This window comes from Notamacropus eugenii, chromosome 2 (genome assembly GCF_028372415.1).
Source record: "Notamacropus eugenii isolate mMacEug1 chromosome 2, mMacEug1.pri_v2, whole genome shotgun sequence".
NCBI classification, from domain to species: domain Eukaryota; kingdom Metazoa; phylum Chordata; class Mammalia; order Diprotodontia; family Macropodidae; genus Notamacropus; species Notamacropus eugenii.
Genome location: NC_092873.1, coordinates 25,193,790 through 25,220,009, shown reverse-complemented (window position 1 = coordinate 25,220,009; position 26,220 = coordinate 25,193,790). Strand labels below are relative to the sequence as shown.

Below are 26,220 nucleotides of genomic sequence, written 5' to 3'. Positions count from 1 at the left end.
GGGCCTTCTGGTGGGGTTCGCGGACCTTTAAAGAGTGGGGCTGAGGAGATCCAAAGTGTGGCCTTTGGGTCTTCTGCTGCCCCTCGCTGATGGACCCATGAGAGGAAGGCCGCCAAGGGAGGAGGAGAGAGAGCAACAAGCATGGTTAAGCACCCGTGCCAGGAACAGAGTTCTGTGCTTTACAAGGATGACCTCATTGGATCATCACAACCCCTTGGGTGGAGCTCTGTAAGTGTGTGTGTGTGTGTGAGCGTATATGAGTGTGTGTGTGAGTGTGTGTGAGTGTATGTGTATGTGTGTGAGTGTGTGTGCATGTGTGTGAGTGCATGTGTGTGAATGTGTGCATGTGTGTGAGCATATGTGTGAGTGTGTGTGAGTGTGTGTATGTGTGCCTTGTATGAGTATATGTGTGTGTGAGTGTATGTGTGTGAGAGTGTATGTGTGTTTGAGTGTATGTGTGTGAGAGTGTGTGTGAGTGTGTGTGTGTGAGTGTGTGTGTGTGTGAGTGTATATGAACGTATGTGGGGGTGGTTTGATTTCTGCCTCAGCCACTGATTAGCTGTATCATCTTGGACCTGTCAGCCTCTTCCCTACTACCTCAGTTATCTCATCTGTGAAAGATGAACCCTCACCCCTGTCTCCATGTCTTTACAAGGATGCCCAGAAGATTGAAATGGGAGAATGCAGAATGTCCTGTGGCATCCTAGACATGCCTGCAGTTCTCATTATGTCCATTCTCAGCTGTCTACCAGGAACCCAGAGTCCCTGCCCCTCTCCCCAGGTAGTAGCACTCTCTGCTCTTCCTCCCTTCAAGTTTCTGCCGCCCCACTCCCTGCCAGGCACTTTCAGGGGAGGGGAGAGGCTGGGAGAGCAAGCCTAAGAGTTATTCTGGCATCTCTTCTTTGTTTTGTAGAAGCTAGGTCTAGGCATCTGGGTTCTAGGGCCCGGGCGGCATGAAAGCAGGGCAGCCTCTCCTCCAAAGAGATCTCCTCCACTGGCCTTTGGGAAGGACGATGATTTTCTCACTGAGGCAACTTTGAGCCTTGGGGTTTCATTGGCTAAAGGGCCAGAATCAAAGAAAACATGTTTAGGTTTGACTGAAGGTGCTACCCCCTCATAATAAGGCAAGTCACTTTCCTGGCCTCAGTTTCCTCATCTGTAAAAGGAGGAGATTGGACACTAAGCCCCATTCAGATCCAAATCTGGGACATTAGGAGCCTAGAATTCTGACCATCAAATACTTACCAATGGTCAGTGTAGTTTGGTCACCTGCATATTCTGTTCTAATTAAAGTGTACCCCCTCCCCAGCTGTTAGAGACAACCTGGGGCAGCAGAAGACAACCCAACTTGGGCACCATCTGTGTGGTCTTGGGAGTGTCTCACCTCTTTAAGACTCAGTTTCCTCATCTGCACAATAGGGATGGCCTCAAATGGGAAAATACATGTGGTTTGCTTGGCTGACCTTAAAGGGATCTGTTCATCTCGGGGAATGTTCATTTGTTATTTTTCATGTGTCCCCTCAATCCCACTCACCCGGTGCATCACCAAGGGCTTTGTACCTTGCATATACTTAGGAAATAGATGCTGAGTGGACGTGAACCAGTCAGAACTGAAAACTGACCGTTGGTTTTGTCCTCATTGATATCCAGGGCATTGGGCTAAACCAAAATATCACTGCCTGCCTCCCTTTCCACAGCTTTGGGGGAGAAGCAACGGTCCTGCACATCCAAGATTGGTGACTGATTCTGGAGATTGTGCAACCTGCCCTCACCCCTGGCCCTGGGGATTTCTCTGTTCCTCCCCTCTCCCTGGCATGTGGAGAGTTCACAGGCCTGGCAGAGAGGGGTATTCAGCAGGTGCAGGGGTCTGGCAGGCACTGGGAAAGAACAGAGCTGGGCTGTTATATCTGCTCTGAAGCCCACCAGCTGAGCCCCTCTCCAAAGACTTGGGCCTGTGAGAGCTGGTGGCCGGACCTAGGGCTCTGCAGTGAGTAACCCAGGGAGCTTGGAATTCAGGGAGGAAGACATTATTGGCTCCTGCCCTGGGTGTGGGGGACAGCTGTGCTCATCGCCTGTCCTGGAGCTCTGACCTCCCTGTCCATCAGGGGAAGAGGGGAGTAGGGGGGTGGGCATTTCTGTTGCTTTGGGCTTTGATGAGACCAAGGACCCCGTCACCAGTGCCACTGGTAAATTCAATTAAAAATGTGTTCAGACTTGACTGAAGGGGATACTTCCTCACGATGAGGTGATTTCCCCCCTCAGTTTTCCCATCTGTAAAATAAGACATTTGTACTGGGAGTTTGTGTCTAGTAGTTTGTATCGGTGGTATTTGGTGGTCATTCTCTTTGTTAAATTCAGATCTATTTTCTTTTCAGTCTTGAATTCTCTCTTCGCTACCTCCCCCTCTTTCCACTGAGAAAACAAGAACAGTCTTGTTCCCAATAAGCAATCAGAATAAATATCCGCCTTTGCCCCATCAGGATAGAAAGCTTCCCTTTGGCCCAGTTCGTCAGCTCTCTGTCTGGAGGCAGCTGCCAGGTTCCTCTTATGCTTGGTCATCGTACAGATCAGAGGCCCCCAGTCTCTCAGGGCTGCTTGTCTCACCGAGTTGTTGGTCTGGTAGGCGTCATTCTCCTGGTTCTGCTCCCTCATCCTGTATCAGTCCATACAAGTCTTCCTAGGGTTCTCTGAAGCCGTCCACATAGAACTGGGTCACAGCCCTAGATCGTAACTCATTCAGTCATCACCCTCTTGAGGCACCACACCCCTCCCCCTCAGTTTCTTTGCCTCAGTGGTCATTCTTTTTCCCAGTTCTCCATTTCCTCTCTCTCCAGAGGCAACCCAGAGAGAGGGCGTGGGAAGGGCTGGTTCTCCACATCTGACACTCTCTTCAAGGGTCTGAGGCATTCACGGGACCAAAAAGATCCAACTAGAATCAGATGCCCGGCTTTAGTCCGATTTTCTTAATGTGTCCTTGGCAATCACCTCCCAGGGTTACAGGGGGAGCAGGGCGGAGTGCCAGCATCCAGCTAGGAGGCATCGGATCAGAGGGGCCTCAGGGAATGCAGGGAAATTGGTTTTGAGCTGGCAGGGGCCTCCAAGGGTGTCTAGTCAGCCCCCTTCACTTTGTGATGAAGGAAGGTGAGCCAAGACTGGTCTTTCTTTTCTGGGCATTGTGGCTGAGAGGAGGCCATGATCCCTCCCCCAGCAGCAGCCCATCAGCTCCTTTTCTGGCTTCTGTTCATCAGCCTTTTCCACAAGTGTATGGGAGACAAAAACAGACTCTCTGGGAGATGATTTACATCGTCTGAAAACAGGCTCATTAAATTTGCGAATCAGACAACGTGGGGAGTTGGGGAGTGGCCCTCTCCTTCCACTAGAGTAGACATGGTGTTAGGTCAATGAAAAGTAATGGCGTCGTAGGTGCACAAAGAGGGGCTTAGTTTCCGGGTCTGGAAGGGAAGTGGCACCTCTGTCCTCTGCCAGGCCGGGTTCAGCAAGGACAGTGTCTTTAGCATGACAACGGGGTCTGTGACTAGGGGTCCCGAGTGCCTTCCTTCTGCTTACCCCTCAGCCTGGCACTGGTCCCTTCCTGCTCCCCTGACATAGTCCTGGGGCACTCTCTGGGCAACCGGACAGAGATTTTGTTTGTCCCAGGAGAGCTCTCTTGGTCCCCCACTCGCCCCAGCCTCTGAAAGCCACTATCCAAAGCTCAGACCAGAGGCCAGAGGGTGAGCAGAGAACACAAAAACCGTGAAGAGTTGTGCGTATGGTCAGCACCACCCCCAGGGGCCCTCTCACTTCTGAGCCCTGTAATGGGGGCCCTCTGACCTCAGGGGCCCAGTGCCTGCGTCACTGGGGAACAATTCCACAATGTGTGATGACAGGCAGGCCTTTCTTCGTCCCCAGCAGGCCTGGCTTGCCCTGCCTTGGACAAATATGATGATTGTGCAGCAGGGAGACAGAGCCCCCTGGCAGTGGCCTACCAGGTTTCCCTGCTCCCCTCTACCCACAATGCCCTGGGAGGGGCATAGAAAGCTAAGAAGTAAAGATGAGGGCCTGAAAGGCAGGACTCAGCCCTTGGACCCAGGGTCAGGAGTCTAGTGGCACAGACCAGGAGACATAAGGCATGGAGAGGGAACAGGTGACCAGACCATGGGCCGCCAAGCTAGGGCCCTGGCACAGACTCTGGGACCTGGATAAGATGTTGCCCTTCTCTGACCCTTAGTCTCTTCCTGTTTAAAATAAAGGGGTTTCTAAGATCACTTGCATGCTCCAAATTCTACAGCTCCTTCTCCCTGAACCTCAGTTCTAAAGTCCCCTCCCCCACCCAGATTGGGCACCCCCATTCTCTGTCCTTAGGACATCCCTCCTAGCCCTGACATCCTGCTTCAGGCTGCTGGGCCTCTGGCAGAGGGCTCTGGCATCTTCTCTGAGGACCCTTGGGGGTGGGCCTGCCTGGCTGTGGGGCTTGGCTACACCGTGGGGCTTGGCTTGGCCTCGTGGCTGCCCTCCCAGTTCTGGTCCCATCTCCAGAAAAGACAGCCCGGGAGATAAGGCTGCCAGTTTCTTTTTTCTGAGCAGGGACCATTGTGGCTTTGGAGGGGGAAATCCAATGTGCCTGTGATTGTAGCCCATGGGGACAGTCCCCTACCAGCTGAGAGCCTGGCTTCATGAGAAGGCCCCTGTGATGGGTGATCTAGTGAGAACAAGGGAGGCTCTTTGAAGCCGGGCACCTTTCCCTGAGAACCAGCCTATGCCAAGTTGTAACAGGGCCCAGAGGCTGAGAAGGGGCAGCCGAAGAGGCATCTGCAGCTGTGGGCCCTGGCCCGGGAGGCGGCTGCAGATGTCGACAAATGCCTCTTCTGAGCGGCCCGGCTTTCTTCAGTCGCACAGAGGAGAGACTGGGTCTGGCATACACTGGACTCCAGGGACTGCCCAGCTAGCTCCCTGCCACTAGCCAGCTCAGGCCTGCACTCTGCCCAGTGGGGCCTCATGGAGGCAGGACAGGGGGGTGCCCTGGGAGACTGAAGCCCTGGCTCCCCGACTCGCTGCCTGTGGAGTCATATGCTCACCTCTGAGCCTGTTCCCTCCAATGTCAAACAGGGATGAAAAGGAGTCATAAAAGCAGCATACTCAGCAGCTCTTGGGAGGGCTTAGCTGGGCCTGGATTCAAGTCTTGCCCTGACCCATAATTTGGCTATGACCTCAAACACGTCATTTCACACCTCAGTGAACCAGTTCACTGGGTGAGACTGTTTCTGTGTTGCAATGGTGGTGGCAGCTTTCACCCTGGGAGTTCCCTTCCTGGCTGAGATCACAAATGTGGAGACAGACCACACACCTGGCCTGGTCTTCTGGGGCAAAGGCTCTTTCTTCCAGGTGGCTGGGCAGGCCGCAGTGTGTCTGTGCTCCAGGGGCTCGAGGGGCCCAGGCCATGACAGACAGGGAAAGCCAACATCCCAGTCTCTCTGTCAGTATACATTTATGAACTGCCTTCTGTGTGCCAGTACTGTGCTAAGTACAGGGGATACAAAGAAAGTCAAAAGACTGCCCTTAAGGAGCTCCCAGTCTGATGGGGGAAACGTAGCAAGCAAACAGCCATGTGCAGACAAGTTCTGAACTGGAGAAATTAGAGATGACCAACAGAGGAAGGGCATTTGTGTTGAGGATGCCTTCAAAAGGCTTCTAGTAGAAGCTGAGATTTTGGCTTCAACTTGAAGGAAGCCACTAGGTGGCGATGAGGAGGGAGAGTGCTCTAGGCAGGGGTCACAGCCTGAGAAAATGCCTAGAGGTGGTAGATGAAGGGTCTTGTATGAAAAACAGGAGAGAGGCCAGCATCACTGGATTGCACTATACTAGGGCAGAATGAGGCATAAGTAAACTGGAAAGGTAGGAGGGAACTGGGTTCTGAAGGCTTTGAAGGCCAAATAAAGCATGTTGTATTTTTCTAGAACAATAGGGAGCCACTGGAGTTTCTTAAGTAGGAAGTGACATGGTGAGACCTACTCTTTGGGAAATTGCTTTGGTGGCTGAGTGGACTATGGGAGAGGATGCGATCTGGGATGAAAGGACCTTGGAACTCTATGATATTTCTTTGGGCCCCAGTTTCTTCCTGTGTAAAATTTAAGGTATTAATACTTTGATACTGCCCCAATGACCGTGGGCAAGGCACTGAAGTTTCCCCGGCTTCCTAGTTCTCATTCTGGGGGACCTGTCAGACCTTTGGGAAGGTTTGGATGGAAAGGAAATGCATTACAGGAGAACACCTGACGATCTACACACATCTCCACATTGGGCTGGTTTTTCCCAAAGGCCTCTGGGACTCCTCTTTCATTGACCTGTGGGACTGAAAGTCTCTGGGCTGGGGAGAGTTCATCCTTCTTCATCCTGTGCTTAGGAGCACATTGGGGGTGCCTTCCTCATGGCCAAATGAGACTGAAGGGGAGAGAGGGGCAGAGACATGGCCAAGGTCACGCAGGTGGGAAAGGTTCTGGCATTTTGAGACTGGCATCTGGCTTTTGACTCGTGCCTTGCCCCCTCCTTGCTGTCTTGTCTCCTCTGGTATTGCCCTCCCCCCTGACCTGTGCAGAAACAGATGCTCTTGAGAGACAGACTCCTGCCTATCTCCAATGGTGGATACCCCATCTAGCCTGGCTGGGTCCGAGGACTAGGGTACCAACCAACATAGGTAACAGACCATGCCTAAGTCTGTACAGAATGGCCACTGGTGGGGAGCCCCCCAATCTCCTCTTTGAGAAGTACCCAGTACTCCCTGGCCAGAACCCCTGGAACAGGCTCAGCTAGGGGTTACTCCCATTGACCTGAGGGCTCCCACAACTCTGATCCTCCATCAGTCCCCTTGATCTTTCCAGGACACAATGCAAAGCTGAACCACAATTCGAATGAGATACAGGGGCAGCTTCTTTTCAAACATGGGTATGCATGGCCCCCTGGTTAGGTTTCTTCAGGTACCTCTGAATTAAGTTCTTGTGGAGGCTGAACTGGGGTCCCCAGCAAAGGAGGGAGGGAGGTACCCCGGGGGTTGAGCCCTGTTCTGGAAGGACAGTGAGAGTAGATGGCCCAGGACCTTTCTCCTCTTGCTGCCCATGGTTATTTCAATGAGTGTGAGCCCTGTGCCAGTTGTCCTGCTTGAGCCTGAGATGGATCTGAGCCCTCCCAGACGGGTGGCCATCTGCATCCCAGCCACTGCAGCCAGGCTGTACCAGAGGGCAGCTTCAGCCCAGGAGTGTCTGGGGAAGCCGATGGAAATCACACCCAGAAGGCTAGGGGAGGAAAGTCCAGATTCTCAGGCATGGCAGTGGAAACTGAGGCTCAGGGTGCCGATGACCCAGTCCGGGCTCCCCTTTCTCCCCACACTTAGCAGAGTGCCCATCACCCGGAAGGGACTGATAAATGCTTGTTGATTAAGTGGCATGACCTAGGAGACAAGTGGGAACCGGGCCCTGTTCCAAGTACAGCCCTCCTCCACTGGGCAAACTGGAAAGGCACTCTCTAGTCAATTTGGTCACCCAAGGTACACACCCACCACGTGCCATCTGAGGGTTTCCTGATTTAACTAATTAATCTTGCAAACAAGAGGCTAAGTGCCTAGATCTCCATGCAGATAAAGGAGAGTATAAGTGGTGTTAGCACCCTAGAAATAAAGGCCCACTCCCTGAAGCAAGACTTTATTTGCCCCACCCTAGTTATGGCTTCAATCCCACCCCCACCCCACTTTGCTTCTGAGAGCCCAGGAGTAGAGGAAAGAGTGGTTCCAGAGAGCTGAAGTCCTAGGGATCCTAAACAGTCCACAGGAAGTAGCCCAGAATCGATGGGCAGGGATGGGATGTGTGAGGAAGAATGACCTGGTATCCCACGAGCTCACCCACAGCCCAGAGGAACCAGGCTCTGAACTGACCAGCCTTAGCTGGCAAAGAAAGATGATCTGGCCTTAGAGAAAAGTGTCTTGAGCCATTCGCCAAGGGAAGCCCCTGGGAGGCAGCCTACAAGCCGAGACAGCACTCTTTTGAGTTAGGAGGCAACGGAGGCCCAAGTTTTCACCCTGAGGAAGTTGGGTCAGGACATGGAGGGCAGGGGCAGTGCTACCATGCCCAGAGAATGGCCCAGCTTGAGTGGGGGGGGGGGGCAGAGCAGAGATCAAGAAGTAAATCCAACTGTTCCCAAATCCTGGCTCCCAGAGGTGGTTGTGGGGTTTTGGGGGGGAGGGCTCAGCAGGAGTAGGCAGAGACCACTCACTCCTGAAGAGGGGAGTCCCTGTCCTGTCCTGAGGGCTCCAGTCTGCTTGGGGCTGGTCAGGCCAAGTGTAGGCTGGTGTCATGGGGTCACACGTGGTGGTGGTGGCGCACTGTGACCCCATCTGGCATTTTCTTGGCAAAGACACTAGCAGTTTGCCATTTCCTTCTTCAGTGGATAAAGGCAGCCAGAGGTGAGATGACTTGACCAGGGTCACACAGTGTCTGAGGTTGGATTTCAACTTGACTCTTCATAACTCCAGGCCCCGTGTGCTATCCACTGAGCTACCCCTAAATCTGCTCCATCTGGGATTGTGAAGGCTTTGACTTTTTCTGGGAAATGATTCCACTGATCCATTATCAGTTTCCTGAGGCCCCTGAGGTCAGTATCTCTAACCCCCCAGCATTCCCAGGGGCTTGGCCTGCTGCTCGCTCCTCAGCCCAGCATACCTGTACTCAGGGGTGTTCAGATCCCCTCTGAGCACTCTGTGCTCCATGATGACAAGCAGAGAATGAGACAGAAGGGGTACCTCCCTGATGTCCCCCCGGCCGGAAGGCATCTAGCCTGGGCTTGAAGGGCCTCCAAGAGAGGAACTCAGCACCAACATGGGCCATGGACAGGGGACTTCTGGGAATGCTCCACAAAGGCCAGGGCCTTCACGTCCAGGGATTTCTCCTTCCTTCTGACCCAGGGCCCCAAGTCACTGTCGGATGAGTGGTCAGGCTCCGCCTAAGAACTGCATTCTTTCCAGGACTGGGGGTGATGCACTGTCCTAGCTTGCGGGTGATGCATGTTAGAAACATGTGATGGCTAGGGAGTATTCAGACCTTGGCCCCAGCCAGGACGGCGCAGAGAGGCAGAATCGGGCTGGTGGTCAGGCTGCCTGGGGAGGTGAGGAGCTTCAGAGAAGCTGGATGAGCCCTCCTCAGGGGGGCTGATTCGGCCAAGCCCGGAGGCCCCTGAGGTCCAGGCCTGCCTGGGGCCCACCCCACTTTGCAAAGGGAGCCACAGAATCTGCACATTCCCTTGGTTTTCTGAAATGAGTCAGTCAGAGACAGAGACACAGAGAGGAGGGAGACGTTCTCTTTCCCATTTCCTTTCTGGGGATGGTCTCTGATTTTGATGCACATGTGCATGGTGCCCACAGACTCAGTCCTGCTTGTCTTTGTATTCCTGGATTGTTCAGGAGAGCAGGTTCAGAAGAGTGACTTCCACTGTGGTGGAGCCCAGGCTATTAGGCAGATGGGGTGTTAGGGGCCTGGGTTCTAATCTTGGCTCTGCACCTTCTTCCCTGGGTGATCATCACTTCTCCAGGCTTCCTCAGTTTTCTCCTTGGTCAAAGGAAGAGCTCAGCCTCAATGGTCTCTGCAGGTCCTTCCAACCCTAGCTTCTGACTGATTGGCTGATGGCCCCAAGCCTCTGACTCTCATAGTCTCTTCTCTCGATGGAATTCATCTCTGTGGAGGCACCTGATCTCTGGCCCTAGGCGCCTGGCCTCTGGCTCTAGGAGTCTAACCTCTGGCTCTAGGAGCCTGACCTCTGGTTTTAGACCCTCAGCCTCTGGCTCTAGGGGCCTGATCTTTGGTTTTAGACCCTCTAGCCTCTGGGTCTAGGAGCCTGGCCCCTGGTTCTAGATACCTGGCCCCTGGTTCTAGATGCCTGGTCTCTGACTTTAGGAGCTTTGTCTCTGGTTCTAGACACTTGACCCCTGGTTCTAGATGACTGGCCTCTGGCTTTAGGAGCCTGGCCTCTGGTTTTAGGAGCCTGGCCTCTGGTTCTAGGAGCCTGGCCTCTGGTTCTAGATGACTGGCCTCTGGTTCTAGGAGTCTGACTTCTGGTTCTGGGAGCCTGACCTCTGGTTCTAGGAGCCTGGCCTCTAGTTCTAGGTGCTTGACCTCCAGTTCTTGGTTCTACCTTGTTCTAGGCACTTTCTGGTCCTGGGAGGATGCTGGGGCCACAGGCTTTATGCCTTGGTGTTAAGCATCCACTGTGGCCATCAGCCCCTCTGTCAGGAGTCCCTGGAGGCCAGCCTTCAGCCTTACTCCAGCCCCAACTTCTACTTGGCCCTCACTGAGCAGATGGAAGCTTGGATCTGGGTGGGTGGGGGTGGGGTTTCAGCATGAGCACTCATTGATTCAGGGGGACACATCCCAGGACCCTCTCCTCCTGTCTATATGGCCCTCCACAAATGCATAAATGACCACCAGTGGACCACTGAGCTGTAGTGTTTGTCTAGGCCAGGACCTGTCTCCTGGGGGCCTCAGAGGCCTCTGCCAAGAGGTCCTGGGGGGCAGGAGGGAGGAAGCTCCCCTTCCCTCCCACAGTGGGCCCTACCCTGGAGTGTGTACGTGAGGATGGGCCGAGGCCTCCCCTCCCCCAGCTTCTTTCTGGCAGGGAAGGGTCCAGGGCCACCTACTGTTAAGGAATCATAAATGCGAATGAAATCACAGGGCAGGAAGAGTTCAGTGCAATGGGGAAGAGCCTACACATCTCAGATTCAATTCAATTCAATACTTATTAAGTGCCTAATGTGTGCAAGGTCTATGATTAGGTAGCACCTATGCACTGGCCAAGCCCTCTGGGACTGTGGCTTCTCTGTGTGGGGGAAAGGAGACAGAGGGGCCACCCTGTGATTTAGGTGAGGTGGGGAGTCCTGAGAATAACTGACCTACCCAGGGGAAGCCTCACTGGGGGCCAATGTGGACAGTGGGCGTTAAGTATGCTGCCATCAGGTGCCAGTAAAGCACTCTCCTTATGGTCAGAGCTAAGACTCAGGATCCAAGCACTGCCTGGGATGAGTCTCTGCCTCCTCCCCTTTGTAAATACAACCCATCCCAGTGCTTGGGCAACCCAAACTGACTCCATACCTGCCTGCAGCCAAGATTGAGCATTACATAAATAAAGGAGAGAAAGAATGACAGAAAGAGAAGGAGAGGGAAGGAGAGAGAAAGGGAGAGAAAGAGGAAAGCAAGGAGAGGAAAGGAGAAACAGAGAGGAAAGAGACAGGAAAAGTGGGAGAGAGAGGGGGAGAGGGAGGGAAACAGAGGAGAGAGATAGGGGGAGCGAGGGAGGGAGAGGGAGACAGATGAAGAAGGGAAAGAGAGGGGGAGAAGAAGAGGGAGGGAGAAGCAGAGAGAGGAGGAAAAGGGACAGAGGCAGAGAGGGAGAGGGAGAGCGCCCTCTCAGAGCTAATTCTCCCTGGGGGAACCAGGTATCCTTTCTCACTTTCAACCACCACCATTCCCAGCCTTTCCCTTGCTGCATCTTTGAAGACACACCCTTGGCTCTAATTTTTCTCTTTTCCATCTGATTTTGCCATCAAAACTAGATTGACTCCTCCTTGGCCCTGGGCTCCAGGATTTGAAATTCCGAGTAGATTTTGTCTCGGCTAACCCACAAGATTTAGACTGGAAGGATCCTTAGGGATCATCCAATCCAAGCGCTCATTTGACAGGTGAGGAAATTGGAACTGATGAGGCTGAACAGTGGTACTGAGGTCATAAAGAGCAATGCCAGGACTTGAATCCAGAACTGGGATTGCAGCATTCAGCCCATTCTGCCTCCAGCTGCTGCGTCCCATACTCTCAGCTAGTCAAAGAAGGGCCTGTGCTCCCTCCCTGCTGTCCACTCTCTCCTTAATGTTCTCCTCGATAAAATGCCTCTCCACTCCGAAGGCATCTCCCAGTCCTGACCAGTTCCTGGAAGTTTGGTACTTTGCTCACTAAGATAAGAAAAGAGAATTCTGCCCCCGCCCCACCCCGCTAGGACACACAGCGCCTTTCTCATTTTCCTTCTTGAGCTTGTGCTGGCTACATCTCCCGTAAACAGTATCTAGAACTTACGAGCTGTGGTTGCCCTTAGCAACGCGCCCGAGAGAGACACTCGTCAATGTCCCAGGACCCTTTCCATTGGGATCTAACTGAAGGAGAATGACCAGGGAGGACCTATTGAACCTTTAAGAGTACAATCCAAGCCATCCCTGGCTTTGCCGCCAGCGCGGGAATCATCCGCTGTAAGGACGCGGACGTCCCCGTTCCCATCTGGGCCACCCAGCTCTGACACAGAAGCCAGGGTGGCTGTGTTCCGCACCCTTGGGGCCGCCTCGATCACTGTCTTGTCCTGTTACCTACCCCGGGGACATCCTGTTGGCCTCGGGCTTTCCTAACCAAGAATGTCTGTCCTCGTGGCTGGATCGGTCCCTGCCCCTCCCGCCTCTGCAGCTCCACCTCCAGACTGCTCAGGACCAGTGACTTCTCAGGTTCAACCTGGCTCCCATTTTCAAGAGCCCTTTCCTCACAACCAGAATGGAACGGACTCATCTCTGTTAATATGAGGAGCCAAACTTTGTCGGACAAAACCAAAACCAGTCCGAAGCCTAGAGAGGTTTCTCTGGGGATGCAGAGCACCTTTAACAAGTCTTTGGCCAGTGCAGGTCAGGACTGACTGGGAGAGCAAACACTCAGAGCAGAGGTGAAAGGTCTGCGCAGACAGTGGGGAATGCATTAACTAATTGGGGCCCTCTGACAATCAGACAGGAACCTGAGCCCGGGATCCTCAGAGAAACAGACTCTTCGATCTCTCCGGGACTGAAGGTCGCAGGCTCCTAACCCTGTCCCTGCAGAGATACCGCCACACCGAATCCCCACAAGGGGAAGCAGGCCAATCAAAAACCACTCACTGGTGGAGTGACTCCCATGGGCCAGGCCTGGGCTCTGTGTGGGTGCAGAGGGGGCTCTCAGTCCTCACAGGCCTGGAGCCCCCAGAGAAGTGTAAGGCAAGGACAGAGAATTCAATGATAATTCAGAATGTGGATCATACAGAGGTGGTTCACATAGTAAAGCCTGGGGATCACAGCAGGGAGGATTCATTTGGTGGGAATCATCAGGTGAGGTGTCTTGAAAAGGGGGCATGTGAGCTGAACCTTGAAAGAAGGGAAGGATGAGATGTTGGAGTGCATGGCAGCCTTCAGTGACCCAAAGGCAAAGGTGCGGAGGCCAGAGACATGAAGGGGGAGAGAACCAAACTCTCAGAGCTGGAAGACACCTCAGAGACCTTTCATCTTCAAAATGCTGCCCACGGCCTCCCTGACTAATGATCCCTACCCCCACCTTACCCTCACTCTGAAGCAGTCTGATCCACTTTGGGGCTGCTCCCACAGATCCCAACTTTGCACTCAATTAAGGTCAAAGTGGGCACATGGGTTTCCCTGTGGGGACAGCAGCAGAGTGTTTGAAATGACTCACAGAACTCACTGTGGAGTGGCTGGTGATGCTGAGGGCTGGAGAGAGGGTGCACAGAGCTGGAGAGAAGGGACAAAGAGATAAAAGCAGGCTCTTTGTCAGGAAAGGAGAGACAGAGACAGAGAGAGAGACAGAGAGACAAAGACAGACTGACAGACACACAGAGGGGGCTGTCCCAGAGTGGAAGGGGCTCCTGACAAAGGTGGTGAGCTTCCTCTCAACTCAAACCCAATTCATTATCTTTCCCCCTAACCCCTTCTCCTCCTATCTTCCCTCTCACTGTTGAGGGTACCCCCTTCCTCCCAATCCCTCAGACTACCAACCTGGGAGTCACCCCGGATTCCTCCGTCTCTCTTCCCCCAGATCTAACATGGTACCAAGGCCATCGATTTCCCTTCTGCAGTATCTCTCCTCTGACCCTGCCCTCAGCCCAGAGCTACCCTCACTTCAAGCTGCTGTGCCCCCCTGCGTCAGTCTCCCCTCTCCAGTCTGTCCTCTAAATGTCAGAGTAATCTTTCTAAAGCACAGCTGGGCCATGTCACCGCTCTCGCCCTCCAGGGGCTCCCTGTCACCTCCAGGAGGCTCAAAGCCCTTCATCACCTGGACAGTTTTCTGACACCTCATTCTTTCACCCAGTGGCACGGACCTGGCTGTGCCAGGGATAAGCCTGTCCATCTCTGGACTCTGGGCACTCTTTGTGGCCTTCCCCCAGGCTCCACTGCTCTGACCACTGGTCTTCCTGGCTTCCTTTAAATCCCAGCTACAAATTCCCCACCCCCTTTCCCCCAGCCCCTCCTAATCCAGGGCCTTCCCCCTCTTCCTTTTCTCCTCTTTCTCCCTAACCCTCCAATATAGTGGACTGCCTATTATCTCCCCAGCTAGATTATAAACTCCTTGAGGGCAGCCGGCTCAAAGTCAACAAATGTTATTGACTGCCTGATTGATTTATTGATCAGAGGCTCAGTGGATAGGGTACCAGACTTGGAATCAGGAAGAGCTGAGTTCAAACACAACCTCAGACATTTATTAGCCAATCTGCCTCAGTTCTCTCCACTGTAAAATGGGAATCAAAGGATCAGAGATCATATTATAAATTGCTTCACACAGTGCCTTGCCAGAGTAGGTCTATTTCTCCCTTTCCTGCCTCCCTTCTTGGGAGGCTGCCCTGGCCGTGATGGGGAGTATCACTGAGTCTTTGCTGCGGCCTTGAGGGCTCGGTCAGGAAGCTGCTTCACTCTAGGCTGCGTATCTGTGGTCCAGTGACCAGATTTGCTGAAGTCAGATCGGTGTATCCTGGGCCAACATGGGGGAACGAAGCCTTCTATGGCAGTCTCCTAGCTGTGTTCAGGGTTTCAGGAAGGCGTCTCTTCCAGCAGAGTATGCCATGCCTGGTGAACCAGAGAGGCTTGGGGCACAGGTCAACTTGTATGTGTTGTCCAAGTTGGGGGGGGGGCACTGAATCTGGAATTATTTGGCCCCAATACCACAGCACTTAGATTCTGACCACTACCTCCAAAGGAGCCTGATCTGGGTCAGCGGAGAAAGTGTCCACCTCAGGGAGATCAATCCTTGAAGAGAGGCATCCAGCATGATAATAAGGTCATACCCATGAGTTAGGCCAGGGATGTGCTGGGGGCTTTTCCAGAGTGCAAAGCTTCAGGTCCCTTGGGATCCCAGACCTGCCAGCAGAAAATGGGCCCGCTTTCAGAGGAGTGTCTGATAGTTCTGTTTAGCGGTAACAGAAAATTAAGGAGCTAGATGTTCACACCCAGAACTCTTACCATCTAAGATCTTCTAGTGGGCCAGACACCGACATATCGCCCCCAAAATGCAGGTTTTCTTTAAAGGAAATCTAGAAACCGAAAGCAGATCAGGCTGTTCATTGGAAAGGACGCTGATCCTGGGCTCAGGGGATCTGGTTGCAAATCCTGCCTCTAATTCTTACCACCTGGGGGACCCTGGCTAGTCACTTCAACTTTCTGGGCCTCAGTTTCCCCATCTGTAAAATGAAGGAGTGGAACTAGGTAGCTTCTGAAACCCTTCCCAGCTCGACATTTCTCATCCTCTAGTGGCATCCCCTGCACAGCATACAGGTGATTGGATGGCCTATCACCCTTGGTTTCCCATCTCTAAGGAAGCACTTGGTGCTTTGCAAACCCTGATGCCTCTCCCTTATTCTCCTGGGTGGGAAGGGACAGAGCAGAGGCAGCCCCAGTTCCAGCCTTGGGGGCAGCTCCCAGGGGCCATCTAGTCTGCTCACACTGGTGGTCCAGTCTTTCCTTGAATCTTCGAGGTCATCCATGCGGGGAGCCCCTCCACAGAGAAAGGTCTCAACATCCTCTTCTCCCACAGGCTTATGAGTGGGGCTCCTTAGGCTTGCAGGGCCTTCCACAGACTCCCCTCAGACCAATTCCATCTTCATTCCTTTCCACTGAAGGAAAGGCCAGCCTTGAGCTCTTCACAGTAGAAACTAGAGGAACCTGACTTTTCTCTCTCTTTTTTCCCCTTCTCCCTGGAAGAGAGGGAGGCAGCCAGAGTGAATGTTCTAGGATGGGCGAACCCCTAGGGCAGGCCCCAGTCCATTCACCTAGGTCCCCACTGTCCTCCCACAGTAGAAAGGGCACTCTGCAGACAGATTTGGAGTAGGAGGGTGAGCTGGTCTTGCCATCTGGCCAAGGTCTGTGCCCTTGAGGAGGTAGGCAAGCTTGGTAAAGGCCTTGTCCAGTGTGGCCGAAAGAGGCCTGTGCAGGGGAGTCTCCAGACAGGTCCAGATGATCCCTCTGGGGAGCTGGCTCATTGTATCCCAGGGGATGCACTCTGCGATTCGGCCCATGTCAGTGTCAGCCATAGGGGGGCTCCCAAGTGGGAGGAAAGGAGGGTGGCAATGCCTCCAAGCAGGCTAGGCATTGTGCCAATGTAGCTGAGCAGATGGTGACCTTCAGGTCATGGGACTCAATTCCTGAGAATGATGGGAAAGGGAAGTCTCCAGTTTGGAGGCCAGATGGAGCAATCTTAGTTCTGCCTTGAAGAAATCTCCATCCTCCTGGATGTGCGCACTGGAATGTGGGTTCGGGGGGCGGTGCCAGCCCCAGGGACCCTGGCCTTGCATGGGAGGGGACCCCAAGTGGAGGGGCTGGAGCAGCTGGGGGATGGGGGTCAGGTCAGAGAAAACCTGGACCCAGGAGACAGATAATGAAAGTCATGTCAACAACCTGACTGTCACAGGCGTGGGCTTACACTCCGAGTCAGGGCTTATTTCTTAGTTCTCCCTCTCTTTGCCCCACTCCACCCAAATACAAAGTAAAGCCACCCTTCACAGAGTTGCATAGAGTCCTAGATTTCAAATTGAAAGCAACTTAGAGGCCGTGGAAACTGACCCCTTCTCTCTCATTTTACAGAAGAAGAAGCAGAGGCAGTTAGGGGTGAAGTCACTTGACTAGGGTCGCAAGTGTCTGGGACTGGATTTGAAGTCAGGTGTCATGATTCTGATTCTCGGTTCAGCCAAGCTGCCTTTTCAGAACCTTCCTCCAGAAGCGGGGCTGCTGCTGGGTACTCAGGGTGGCTCCTGGGGAATTGGATTGGACCAGGTCTAGGCCAGCTCTGTTTTAGGGCTTAGACCAAAATCCTTTGCAGCTGCAGTAACAATCCAAGGCTATAAGTGCTTCCTTGAGTTTCCTTCCTTAAGCCGAATAAACAGTCCCCCTGCCCTGCAGTGTGTGTCATGCATTGGCCAGACTGAAGCCCAGATGCTGCCAGGTGGCCTGGGCTTCCCACAAGATGCGAAGAGCCGTGTGAGTCAGGTTCCCCTTTCCTCCCCAGCACACTGGGATAGGCTGGCAGAGCAGGGAGGGTTGTGGGCTTAGGGGCACAGACATCTCTTGGGAGTTCTGGGCCAGGGCATTCTTCACTCTCAGCAAACCCCCCTCACCTTTTTCCATAGCTCTCTCTTCCCTGTCTGCATTTGGGTGAAATCTGGTTACTATGACCTGTGCCCCGTGCTTGGGGATGCTTTGGGGGCTGGATGACCACTTTCTACTGTGAGGATGGGGGACTTGAAGCTAGAGGGGAAAGAGGAGGTCATCCCTCATTTTACAAGAGGAGACACTGAGGTCAAGAGGCCTGAAGTCATTTGCACAGGGCTGTACCCATTGGAGGCTCCGTCAAGTCCCAGGACCTGTGATGAGCTCTAGGGAGAGAAAGGCCAGAGGAATAGGAGGCTTGGGACTCCCATGGGGGAGGAGGACAGATTCAGCGCCTTAAAGAAGCTAAGAAGTCAGGACATTAGCAAAGAAGGATAGCGGCCTTGTCTAGCAAAGACCAGGAGAGATTGAGGAAGGGGAGAGCCAGGAGGAATCAGCATTCGGGAGATATTCCCCACTTCCAGCAGACCGCTCTAGAGGAGGAAGATATGAACTGGCTAAGGCTTCAAGCCCTGTTGAATTCTTCCTTAGGCTAAGCCAAGGACCAGGGGCTGGAGGAGGAATCTGAGCTAGCCTGTGCCCTCTCTGGGATTCAGTCTCAGCTTGTGTGGGCAGGTGGGTGAGCATGTGGGCACACAGATGGACAAGCAGTCCAGCAGATGAGTGAGTATGTGGCCAGGCAGGTGAGCAGGTGGGCAAGCAGGTGAGTAGATGGGCAGCCAGGTGAGTAGGTAGGAAGGCAGGTGAGTAGGTGGGTGAATAGGTGGGTAAGCGGGTGAGCAGGTGAGCAGGCAGGTAAGTAAGTGGGCAAGCAGGTGAGCAGGTGGGCAGGCAGGTGGGCAGGCAGGTGAGTAGGTTTTCCTTCTGCTTGATCCGGGGTTTTGTTTTAAGTTTGCTGGCATGTAAATGAAATGCTCACACTGTTCTCTGCTTACACTATCCTTTCAAGTTTCCAAAGAGTCTTGCATCCATCCAGTTAGTTGAGCCTCACTCCCCCCATCACCCTGTGAGGCAGGCACAGAAAGCATCAGAGGATTTTGAAGCTGGCTCTGGAAGTGGCCTTCAATGTCCATGGTCAAGACCCCTAGCTTTGCTGATGAGGCCACCGAAGGCCAGGGAGATGAAAGGACTTAACCAGGATCGTGCACAGGTTGACTCCGCTAGGATTTGGAGCCTGGTATCACCACGATTATTGAGTGACTGAATGCCAGCCAAGAAGAACCTTAACTGTCCTGGTTGTGTGAGCTGGGCTGACTCCACAAGTTACAGAAAGGCTGTCAGTCAGCATCAGCAAGGAGTTTCCTCATCCCAGTAAAATCACAAAGCCAGTCCCTATCCCTATGTTATTAGCCCCATTTTAAGATGAGGAAACTGAGGCTGACTGGCTTGTCCAAGGTCACATGCTAGCTCATCTCAGAGACCCAAACTGAATCTGGTCTGGCCAGCCCGCTCTGCTTTCTCCCTTGGGGGCCATTCCCCAGCAAGGTCCCTGGGCAGCTTCCAAGGGTAGACCCTGGGTGGATCCTGTTTTCCTCAGCAGGCTCTGCTCTCGTCTCTGCCTGTCTCCTATTCCTCTAGTAGGACTGCTGGTGTGAGCCAGATTCCAAGCCCAAGGCTGCCTCTCTCAAATGTGCACCTGGGAATGTCCTGGTGTCAAGGTCCCTGCCAGGTTGGGAAGTGAAGAGGAGCCTGGGTTCCTAGAAAGCATGGGAGTGAGGAGGCTCAGCCGGAGCCCAACAGTCCTTTGATGATTGCGGCAAGCCTCTGCCTTCTATGATGGCTTCAGCCTCTAGGTGGAAAGAGGTTTCAAGACTCCCCAGGGTTGGCATAGTATGCCCACACTGCTCCTTCAAGGGGCCAGGTTCAGGTCCTGGCAGCAGCTCAGCTGGGCCCAGGGAGCCCAGAGGTCATCTGGGGCTTGGGGCAAGCGGTCATGGGACCTTGGACACACTGGACCCTGGCTGCTGAGGGGCTGTTGTTATGACCCTCGTGAACAGTTTAATTAGCACCTATGCTCACTTCCTTTCTGGGCTGATTAAGGAGAGCACACTGGAGCCCTGATCCAGCCCGGCGGGGTCCAGGCTGACTCAGTTCGACCTCTCTGCTTTCCCTGGGGTTCTCCTCAGTACCCAGCCTTCCCAAGCAGCCACTGCTACCTTATGGCACCCTGGGATCAGCCTCAGTGAGACAGGGACAGCTGGACTTAAAAGGACCAGTCTTGTTCTCTCCTACCCCCAGTGCAAAGGGCCTGCTGGGACTAGACGTGGGAATGCAAGGAAGGCCCCCTTCACAAGGGGCAGGCCAAGCTGCCTCCCCCACCCCACCCTATCCACTCCTCATTAGGGCTAGCAAATTTTGGGCTCCTGGGGGAAATGCAAATCGAATTAGTCTGGCACTGAGCTCTTTTAAAAGTATTAATAGGGCCTTAGAAATAAGAGATTGGATGTGGATGAAGAAACTGCTTATGAAGAAAGTACAGCAGCCTCCACAAAGGGCCAACTTATTAGCATTCGATGATGCGGAAACTCAGGGAGGGGCGTTGAGCACTCTGCCGGCCCTTATGTTGATCCATCACCCAAAGTAATTAGTTTATTGACCTCTCCTTAGGCCTTTATGGGAGCAAAAAGATGGAATATTAGGGGCCGCATCCCAGGGCTAGCCCAGCCTCCCTCCCGCCTCCCACCTGGCAGCTATGAGATGCTGCCAAGTTACCCTGAATTAGCTCCACCCCACAGAGCTACCTCCCCCAAAACCCCTCTCCACAGTCCCGCCCCTCTTCTTCCCTACCCCATCCGAGTTATGTCAGGTGTAGATGGAGCCAAATTCAGATGAGACTGCAGTCACCTCCAGTTCTCTGGAAGCGAGTGCTCAGCTCCCCTCTGTTCAACCCTGAAGTTCCCACAAAATGAAGAACTTCTCCATAGCCTGGGAAGGCCCTCCAGTCAGACCCCCCTGGGCTATTGCCCGACTGCATTGGGTTCTAGGAACCACCTTCTCCCTTCTCCCAGTCTGTGAAGAGAGCTCACCTGAGATGATGGTGAAAGGTCAGTCTGGTCCTGCCCCTCCAACTCTGCATGTGAGCACGTTAATGGGAACCAGGTTCAGAAGGGCTCAGATGACTGGAGAGGGTGCCAGGATGGGGAGGAGTCTGTGAGGAGGCCTTCTGGATTCTGAAAAGTATGGGACTGGGGAGAGGGGTGGCTGTCTTCAGGTGACTGAAGGACTGTTAGGCAGAAGAGGGGTACATCTGTGTCCCTTTTACAGATGAGGAAACTGAGTCTGGGAAAGACTTGCCCAGAGTCATGCCACAACTGAGTATTAGAGGAATGGATGTATTGAATTACAGGTGCTGGAGGCCTATTGTAGACCAGAACAGATGCCTTCCCTGGTGAAATTTTGTGCAGATTTTTATTCAGGTATAGGTTGGACTGGGTGCCCCTTTGGGAAGGGACCAGCCGACTGTTGAGGCCTCGGCTAATTTCATTGTTTTCTTGAAGAACTGATTCCGAATTCACTCTGCTCTTGTCATTCTTTATGGGAACTCCAATTCAGCGTTTATGAAGCCCCTACTATGCACCAGCTGTTGTGCTAGATCTAACTCCATGGTTCCGCCATCTAGAGCTGACAAACCTCAGGAAGGTCTGTGAGGGCAGCGAGGGCATCTCTTCCTCTTCTCTTTACCACACCCAGCCCAAGCTCTGCTCTTTCAAGGTCCCTACCTGCTGTTTGCACCATCTTGAGAATCCAGAGACATTCTTGGGACTTGGGAACTCAGGAGACCCACCTCCTTCATTTAATGCTGGGATGCTAAGGCCCCTCAGGAGAAGTCTCCAGTCATAGAGTGGGCTGGGCTGCCTCGGGAAGGCTTCTAGGAGAGGCTAGATATTTAGAAGAGATTCTTGAGAAGGTACAGGTAGGACCAGCCAGCTGCTAGGGTCCACTCCATCTCTGAGGTGTGGGGATTCTGGGATATCAAGGAATAAGCTCCAGGTACAGAGCTGGAGGAACCCTCAGGGAACATCCATCCTGGACACCATCATATCCCCAAAGGGGTTAGGGATGTGATCTGGCTTCTTCAGTCAGCCTCTGGGGCTCTGAGCTTTCTCTAGTGCCCCTGGCATCTCACCCAATGTGGGGCATTCTGCCCATAAATGTCGGCATCTCCTGGAATCTTGAAGCAGAAAGGCAGGTTCAGTCCTGCTCACCAAATCCTCTGAGACCTCTTCAGATCAGGTTGGGCCCGAACAAACAAGGCAAACTCTTTTTCCTCCCTCTCACTGGACAATCTCTGTCTCTGGAGGACTCATGTAAGCACCCTGCCTCTCCTCCTCAACCCTTTCTTACAAGCCTGAGAGCTGCTAGGAGCAGGGACCCTGATCATTTCTGTCTTCTACACAGCCTTCACTCTAGACCTCTGTTCAGAAAGGAAGGAAGGAAGGAAGGAAGGAAGGAAGGAAGGAAGGAAGGAAGGAAGGAAGGAAGGGAGGGAGGGAGGGAGGGAGGGAGGAAACAGTCTCAGTTACAAAAGGGGCTTCTTTGAACACCCAACCCAGTCCATATTTGAACAAGAGCCCTCTCTCCAGTCCACCTAAGTGGTCATTCAGCCCCCACTTTAAGTTCCCCCATGGAGGGGGATGCACCATCTCCTGAACCAGACCCCTTCTATTCTGGGACAGTTCAGGAAGTATTTGTTGAATGAATAAAAAAGATTTTGACCTGCACACAGAGAGTCCTTGTCTCCAGAAGCCCACCTGTTCCTTCACCAGATGTGGACTGCTGTTGGGAGCTAACAGCTGCCTATGCAAACACTGGCTGTGTTATTTGTTTATTGTAGCCTTGGCATGACTCTTCTCCTTGCTCTGGGCCCTCTCCTATACCTGGAGAGCGTGCTGTGTAGGGGGCATCTTCGTTTGTGCCCCTTCCAGGCAACCAACAGACCTGGGAGCTGTGCCTTTTCTTGGGACAAGAACAGAAGAAGGTTTTCATTCAGGAGCCTTCCCCAAGCCAAGGCTCTATGGCCCAGGCCCAGCCAGGTTGGCACAGCCAGGTTGGCCTGCGACTGGCACTCAGAAGGTGAATGTAGGGCGGGAGTGGGGGGGGGGGGCTGGAAAGCCTCCTGGGAAAAAGCTCAGCTCTCAGGCCCAGCTTGCATTGAACAGGTCCTGTTTTGTTTTGGACAGACAGGTTTCTAGGATCAGAGTCTTTGGCCCAAGGTCACACAGGTAATCCTACAGCAGAGGTAGTATCAGTAACCAAGTCCCAAGTCCCAAAGTCAGCTGTTTTCTCACCAGGTCACAAAGTGCCTGCTGCCATCTTTGGCAATAAGGTGACCTGGAGCAAAGTGTGTGGGTAAAAGCTCACCCTTCTGCCCTAGGAGCCCCCATCTCACAGGGAGGGAGGGAAATGTTCTTCATTTTGGAATTGAGTCGGGATGCCAGGACCCTGCCTGATATCTTTGCCTTGGCAGAGCTAGGAGAGCCAGCTTGCTTTGCTTCTGGCCTTCAGCAATCCTCCTTCTAGCCCTTCATTGGGGACACCCTGAGTCCTAGGTGGTCTGGATCCAAGCAAGCTGGGGCACTTTCTTGGAGGAGATTCAGGCTAAGGGTCAGGACATCCTTCCTTTGCCTGAAGGTTCAGACGCTTAGGCCCTTTCTCTTGGAAGCAGAACAGAGAGGTTAGGCAGGTTGGTCCAGTGTTGCCCCCTACCAACCCCCCGGGCTGCACTAGCATTTGTATCCCATTACCTTGTTCCCCAGCAGAGTTTGGCCAAACACCCAAAAGCTTTCTTCAGCCCTTACACAGTTCTGTGCACACTGTAGGTGCTTTATAAATGGTCGTTGATGGACCGATTCATTCACTTCCATTGAATTCCTTTTCCGGCGCAATTAAGTATAGATTTTGATCTAAGTGTAAGTAACTGCAATGCATTAACTTCATGATGAAACCAGAGACTTGGTTCTGGGTAAATTCAGATGGGCAAAGCCCCTGTGGACCATTGATGAATGGGGGCTGGCTGCTGAGGATGGACAAGCTGGGAGAGCGTTCTCTGTGTTATTAGCGGGATCTTTGGGTCCTCCAGGCGCAGCACAGTGCCTGACTTGGCTCACTGCAGACCGCTGATGGATGCATAGACTGGAATATCAGAGTACGTGTAAGACTCTGAGACCCTCAGAACCAAGGGAGACCCTCAGAACCAAAGGCATTGTATACGTCTGTTTCCTGGGATTAGAGAGGAAGTCAGGGGATGTGAGTTTGAATCCCAACTCATCTCTCCTCTCTGAGTCTCAGTTTCCTCATAGCAGCATCAGACTAGACGTCTTTTATTTCATGATTCTGTGCCCTCCATGCCTTCATGTTACAAAATGAGAACCTGTGACACATTTGGGGAGGTAGAGTCCCACGAAAGGTCCCACAGGAGTGGATTCCAGGCTAAAGTTTGGCCCTTGTGAGCCCTGAGCACCTGGGGATTTTGAGTGGGAGAGCAGAATCCACAATAGAGCTAGGGATTCTGACCACTCACTTGCAGAGTCTACCAAAGGCCAGATCTGGGTGAGATTTTTGGGTTGTCTCAGCATCCTGGGCTCAGTTTCCCGGGGTTACTGCCCTTGCTGAGCACATTGTGCAGGCTTGGACAGTGGCAGCCTCACCCCAGGACAGCAAAGTGGATAGAGGGCTCATCTCCGGCCTTTATTTAGCTCCTTCTCCTTGGGCTGGACTTTTTATCCCTGACCCTTCCCCTGCCTTTCCATGTTGCTCCCCCACGCTCCCAAGCTCCCACCTTTCTTGGGGTCCCCAGAAGTGGCAAGAAGAGCTTTGCTGCAGATGCTGAGTTCCTTTTGTGGTGAGTGGGGCTTTTACAAGGCCATGGACCCACCATCAGGGGCCAAGCATTCTTCTTAAACTGGCGGATTGTTCTTTCTCTTGCTTTCATCAGGAGAGTTCCCAAGAAGTCACTCCATGCTGGATGCTATTTGTAGTTAATGATCTCCTTGTGTTGGCCAACCTGAAACTGAATCTGCACTCCCCCCCATTTTCCTTTGGTACTGGGCTGGCCGCAGGCCAATTTACCAGTTCCAATAACTTAATGATCCCTGACAGACCACAGCAGCAGCATTTCTGGTCATCTCCCTGGGATTTAAATGTGCTTCTCTCCCCGTCTGCAGAGGACACAAAGCTTGGCCTCTCCACCTCTGTCTGCTCCTAGCCCCCACAGAGAGAGGTTACCGACCAGAATGGACGCCCTACCCGCTGTTCTCATTTTTTCAGGAGGAATTGAGGCAGGGAGCCTTGTGGGGGAGCCACCCACCATCCCCTGGCCCATGGGAGGACAATGATGTCCTAGTGACTTCGGGGGCTGCCAGTCAAAGTCTAGAGTAGATGAGCCGGGAGTTTATAACTGCTGTTGTTATAAAGTTGATATATTGTTGTTATAAGTTATAACGATAACTTAATCCCCGCCCTTAATTTGGGTCTTTAAGAGGGGGCTCAGGTATTGCTCTTTGCCAGCTCGAAGAATTTCCTAGTCTGTCATGGGGAGCAAGGAGTGAGTTCAAGGGGAGGGAGCCTCTGCTTTCCCCCCTCCCATCAGCCTTCCCCCAATTCACAGGCTGCCTGCAGAAAAGTGCACTGACATTCCAGTAGTAGCCCCCACACTGATTCCTCCAGTTCTGACTCCCTCACGTCTCAGCCCCCAAAGGGAGGAAGAGGCTGTAGAGGCCTTGTCTCAGTGTACAAAGTGGTGAATTCAGCCTGCCTGGGGGGTCACATACAGAGGGGAGGTAAGCCCACTCCAGGTTTGGAATGCCTTAGGGGAACCTGCAGATCCTCCCTACTCAGGAGATAGATGGGACCTTGAGTATTAGCCCCCATCTTGTTGAAGAGAAAGCAGAGCAAAAGAAGAAAACTAAGTTACCCAAGGTCACACCTGTAGTTAGTGACAGCAATGCGGAACTCTCAGTCATTGACTCTCCATTCAGTTTTCTTTCCCCTGCCGTCCTTCCTCATTCCCACCTCGACTCTCACCTGAAGTAGAAGGAGGATGGAGGTGAAGACACACACTCTCTGGGGATCTGCCTCCCGCTGGGACCTGCCTCTGGACTCAGTAAATGCTCAGCCCTTCCCCAGCCTTCCCTCAGCCTACCCTGCCCTACCTCATCCCCTCCCTCCTCGGAGTCACCTGGACAGAAGAGGAGGCAGGCCTGGGTTCTGGGAAATCTTGGCTTTCATCACTAACTCGAGGCTTGACCCTGAAGAAGCAGCCTCAGGAGGAAACCAGGGAGAAGACAGGGACAGAGGCAACCCAGCATAAACTAAGAGATGTTGGGAAGGCCTGGGTTCAAATCCTACCTTCCACTCTGTGATGCTGAGCAGGTCACTCACCCTCTCTGTCTCCATTTCATTGTCTATGGCTAAGATCCTGTGACTTTCCTCCCTGATCAAGTCCTGGTGAAGGGCTTTCAGTTAATCTTGAACTGCTGCCCCGCCCCCAACCCCGCCCATGTCCACTGCTTCTTTGCCCTGCCCAGCCCCTGTGCTCTGTCTTCCCTGTCCTCTGACCCAGCCCTTGTCTCCCTAGTCAGGCTAGGGTCTCCCAAGGACAGGCACTATCTCAGCCTCTTCGTGGCTGCCTCCCAGTGTGTCTACCTGGAGCCCAGAGTTGTGGGGGCAGAACAGCTGTGTCTCAGACAGGACATAGGTGACAGGGGCTATTTTGGGTCATATCAGTAGTATTCCTAAGGCATCTTCTTCCCGTGAGATAATCCCTGATGGGCTAACCTCACAAAGTGGGGCAGGGATCCCTGCCC

General features: G+C 53.2%; 1 protein-coding gene across 2 annotated transcripts in view; it reads left to right on the top strand.

Annotated features, from left to right (window-relative positions):
* KCNQ1 (potassium voltage-gated channel subfamily Q member 1) overlaps positions 1 to 26,220 on the top strand; it is a 319,334-nt gene that overhangs the window by 182,594 nt on the left and 110,520 nt on the right. The gene's annotated exons all lie outside the window — the stretch shown is intronic.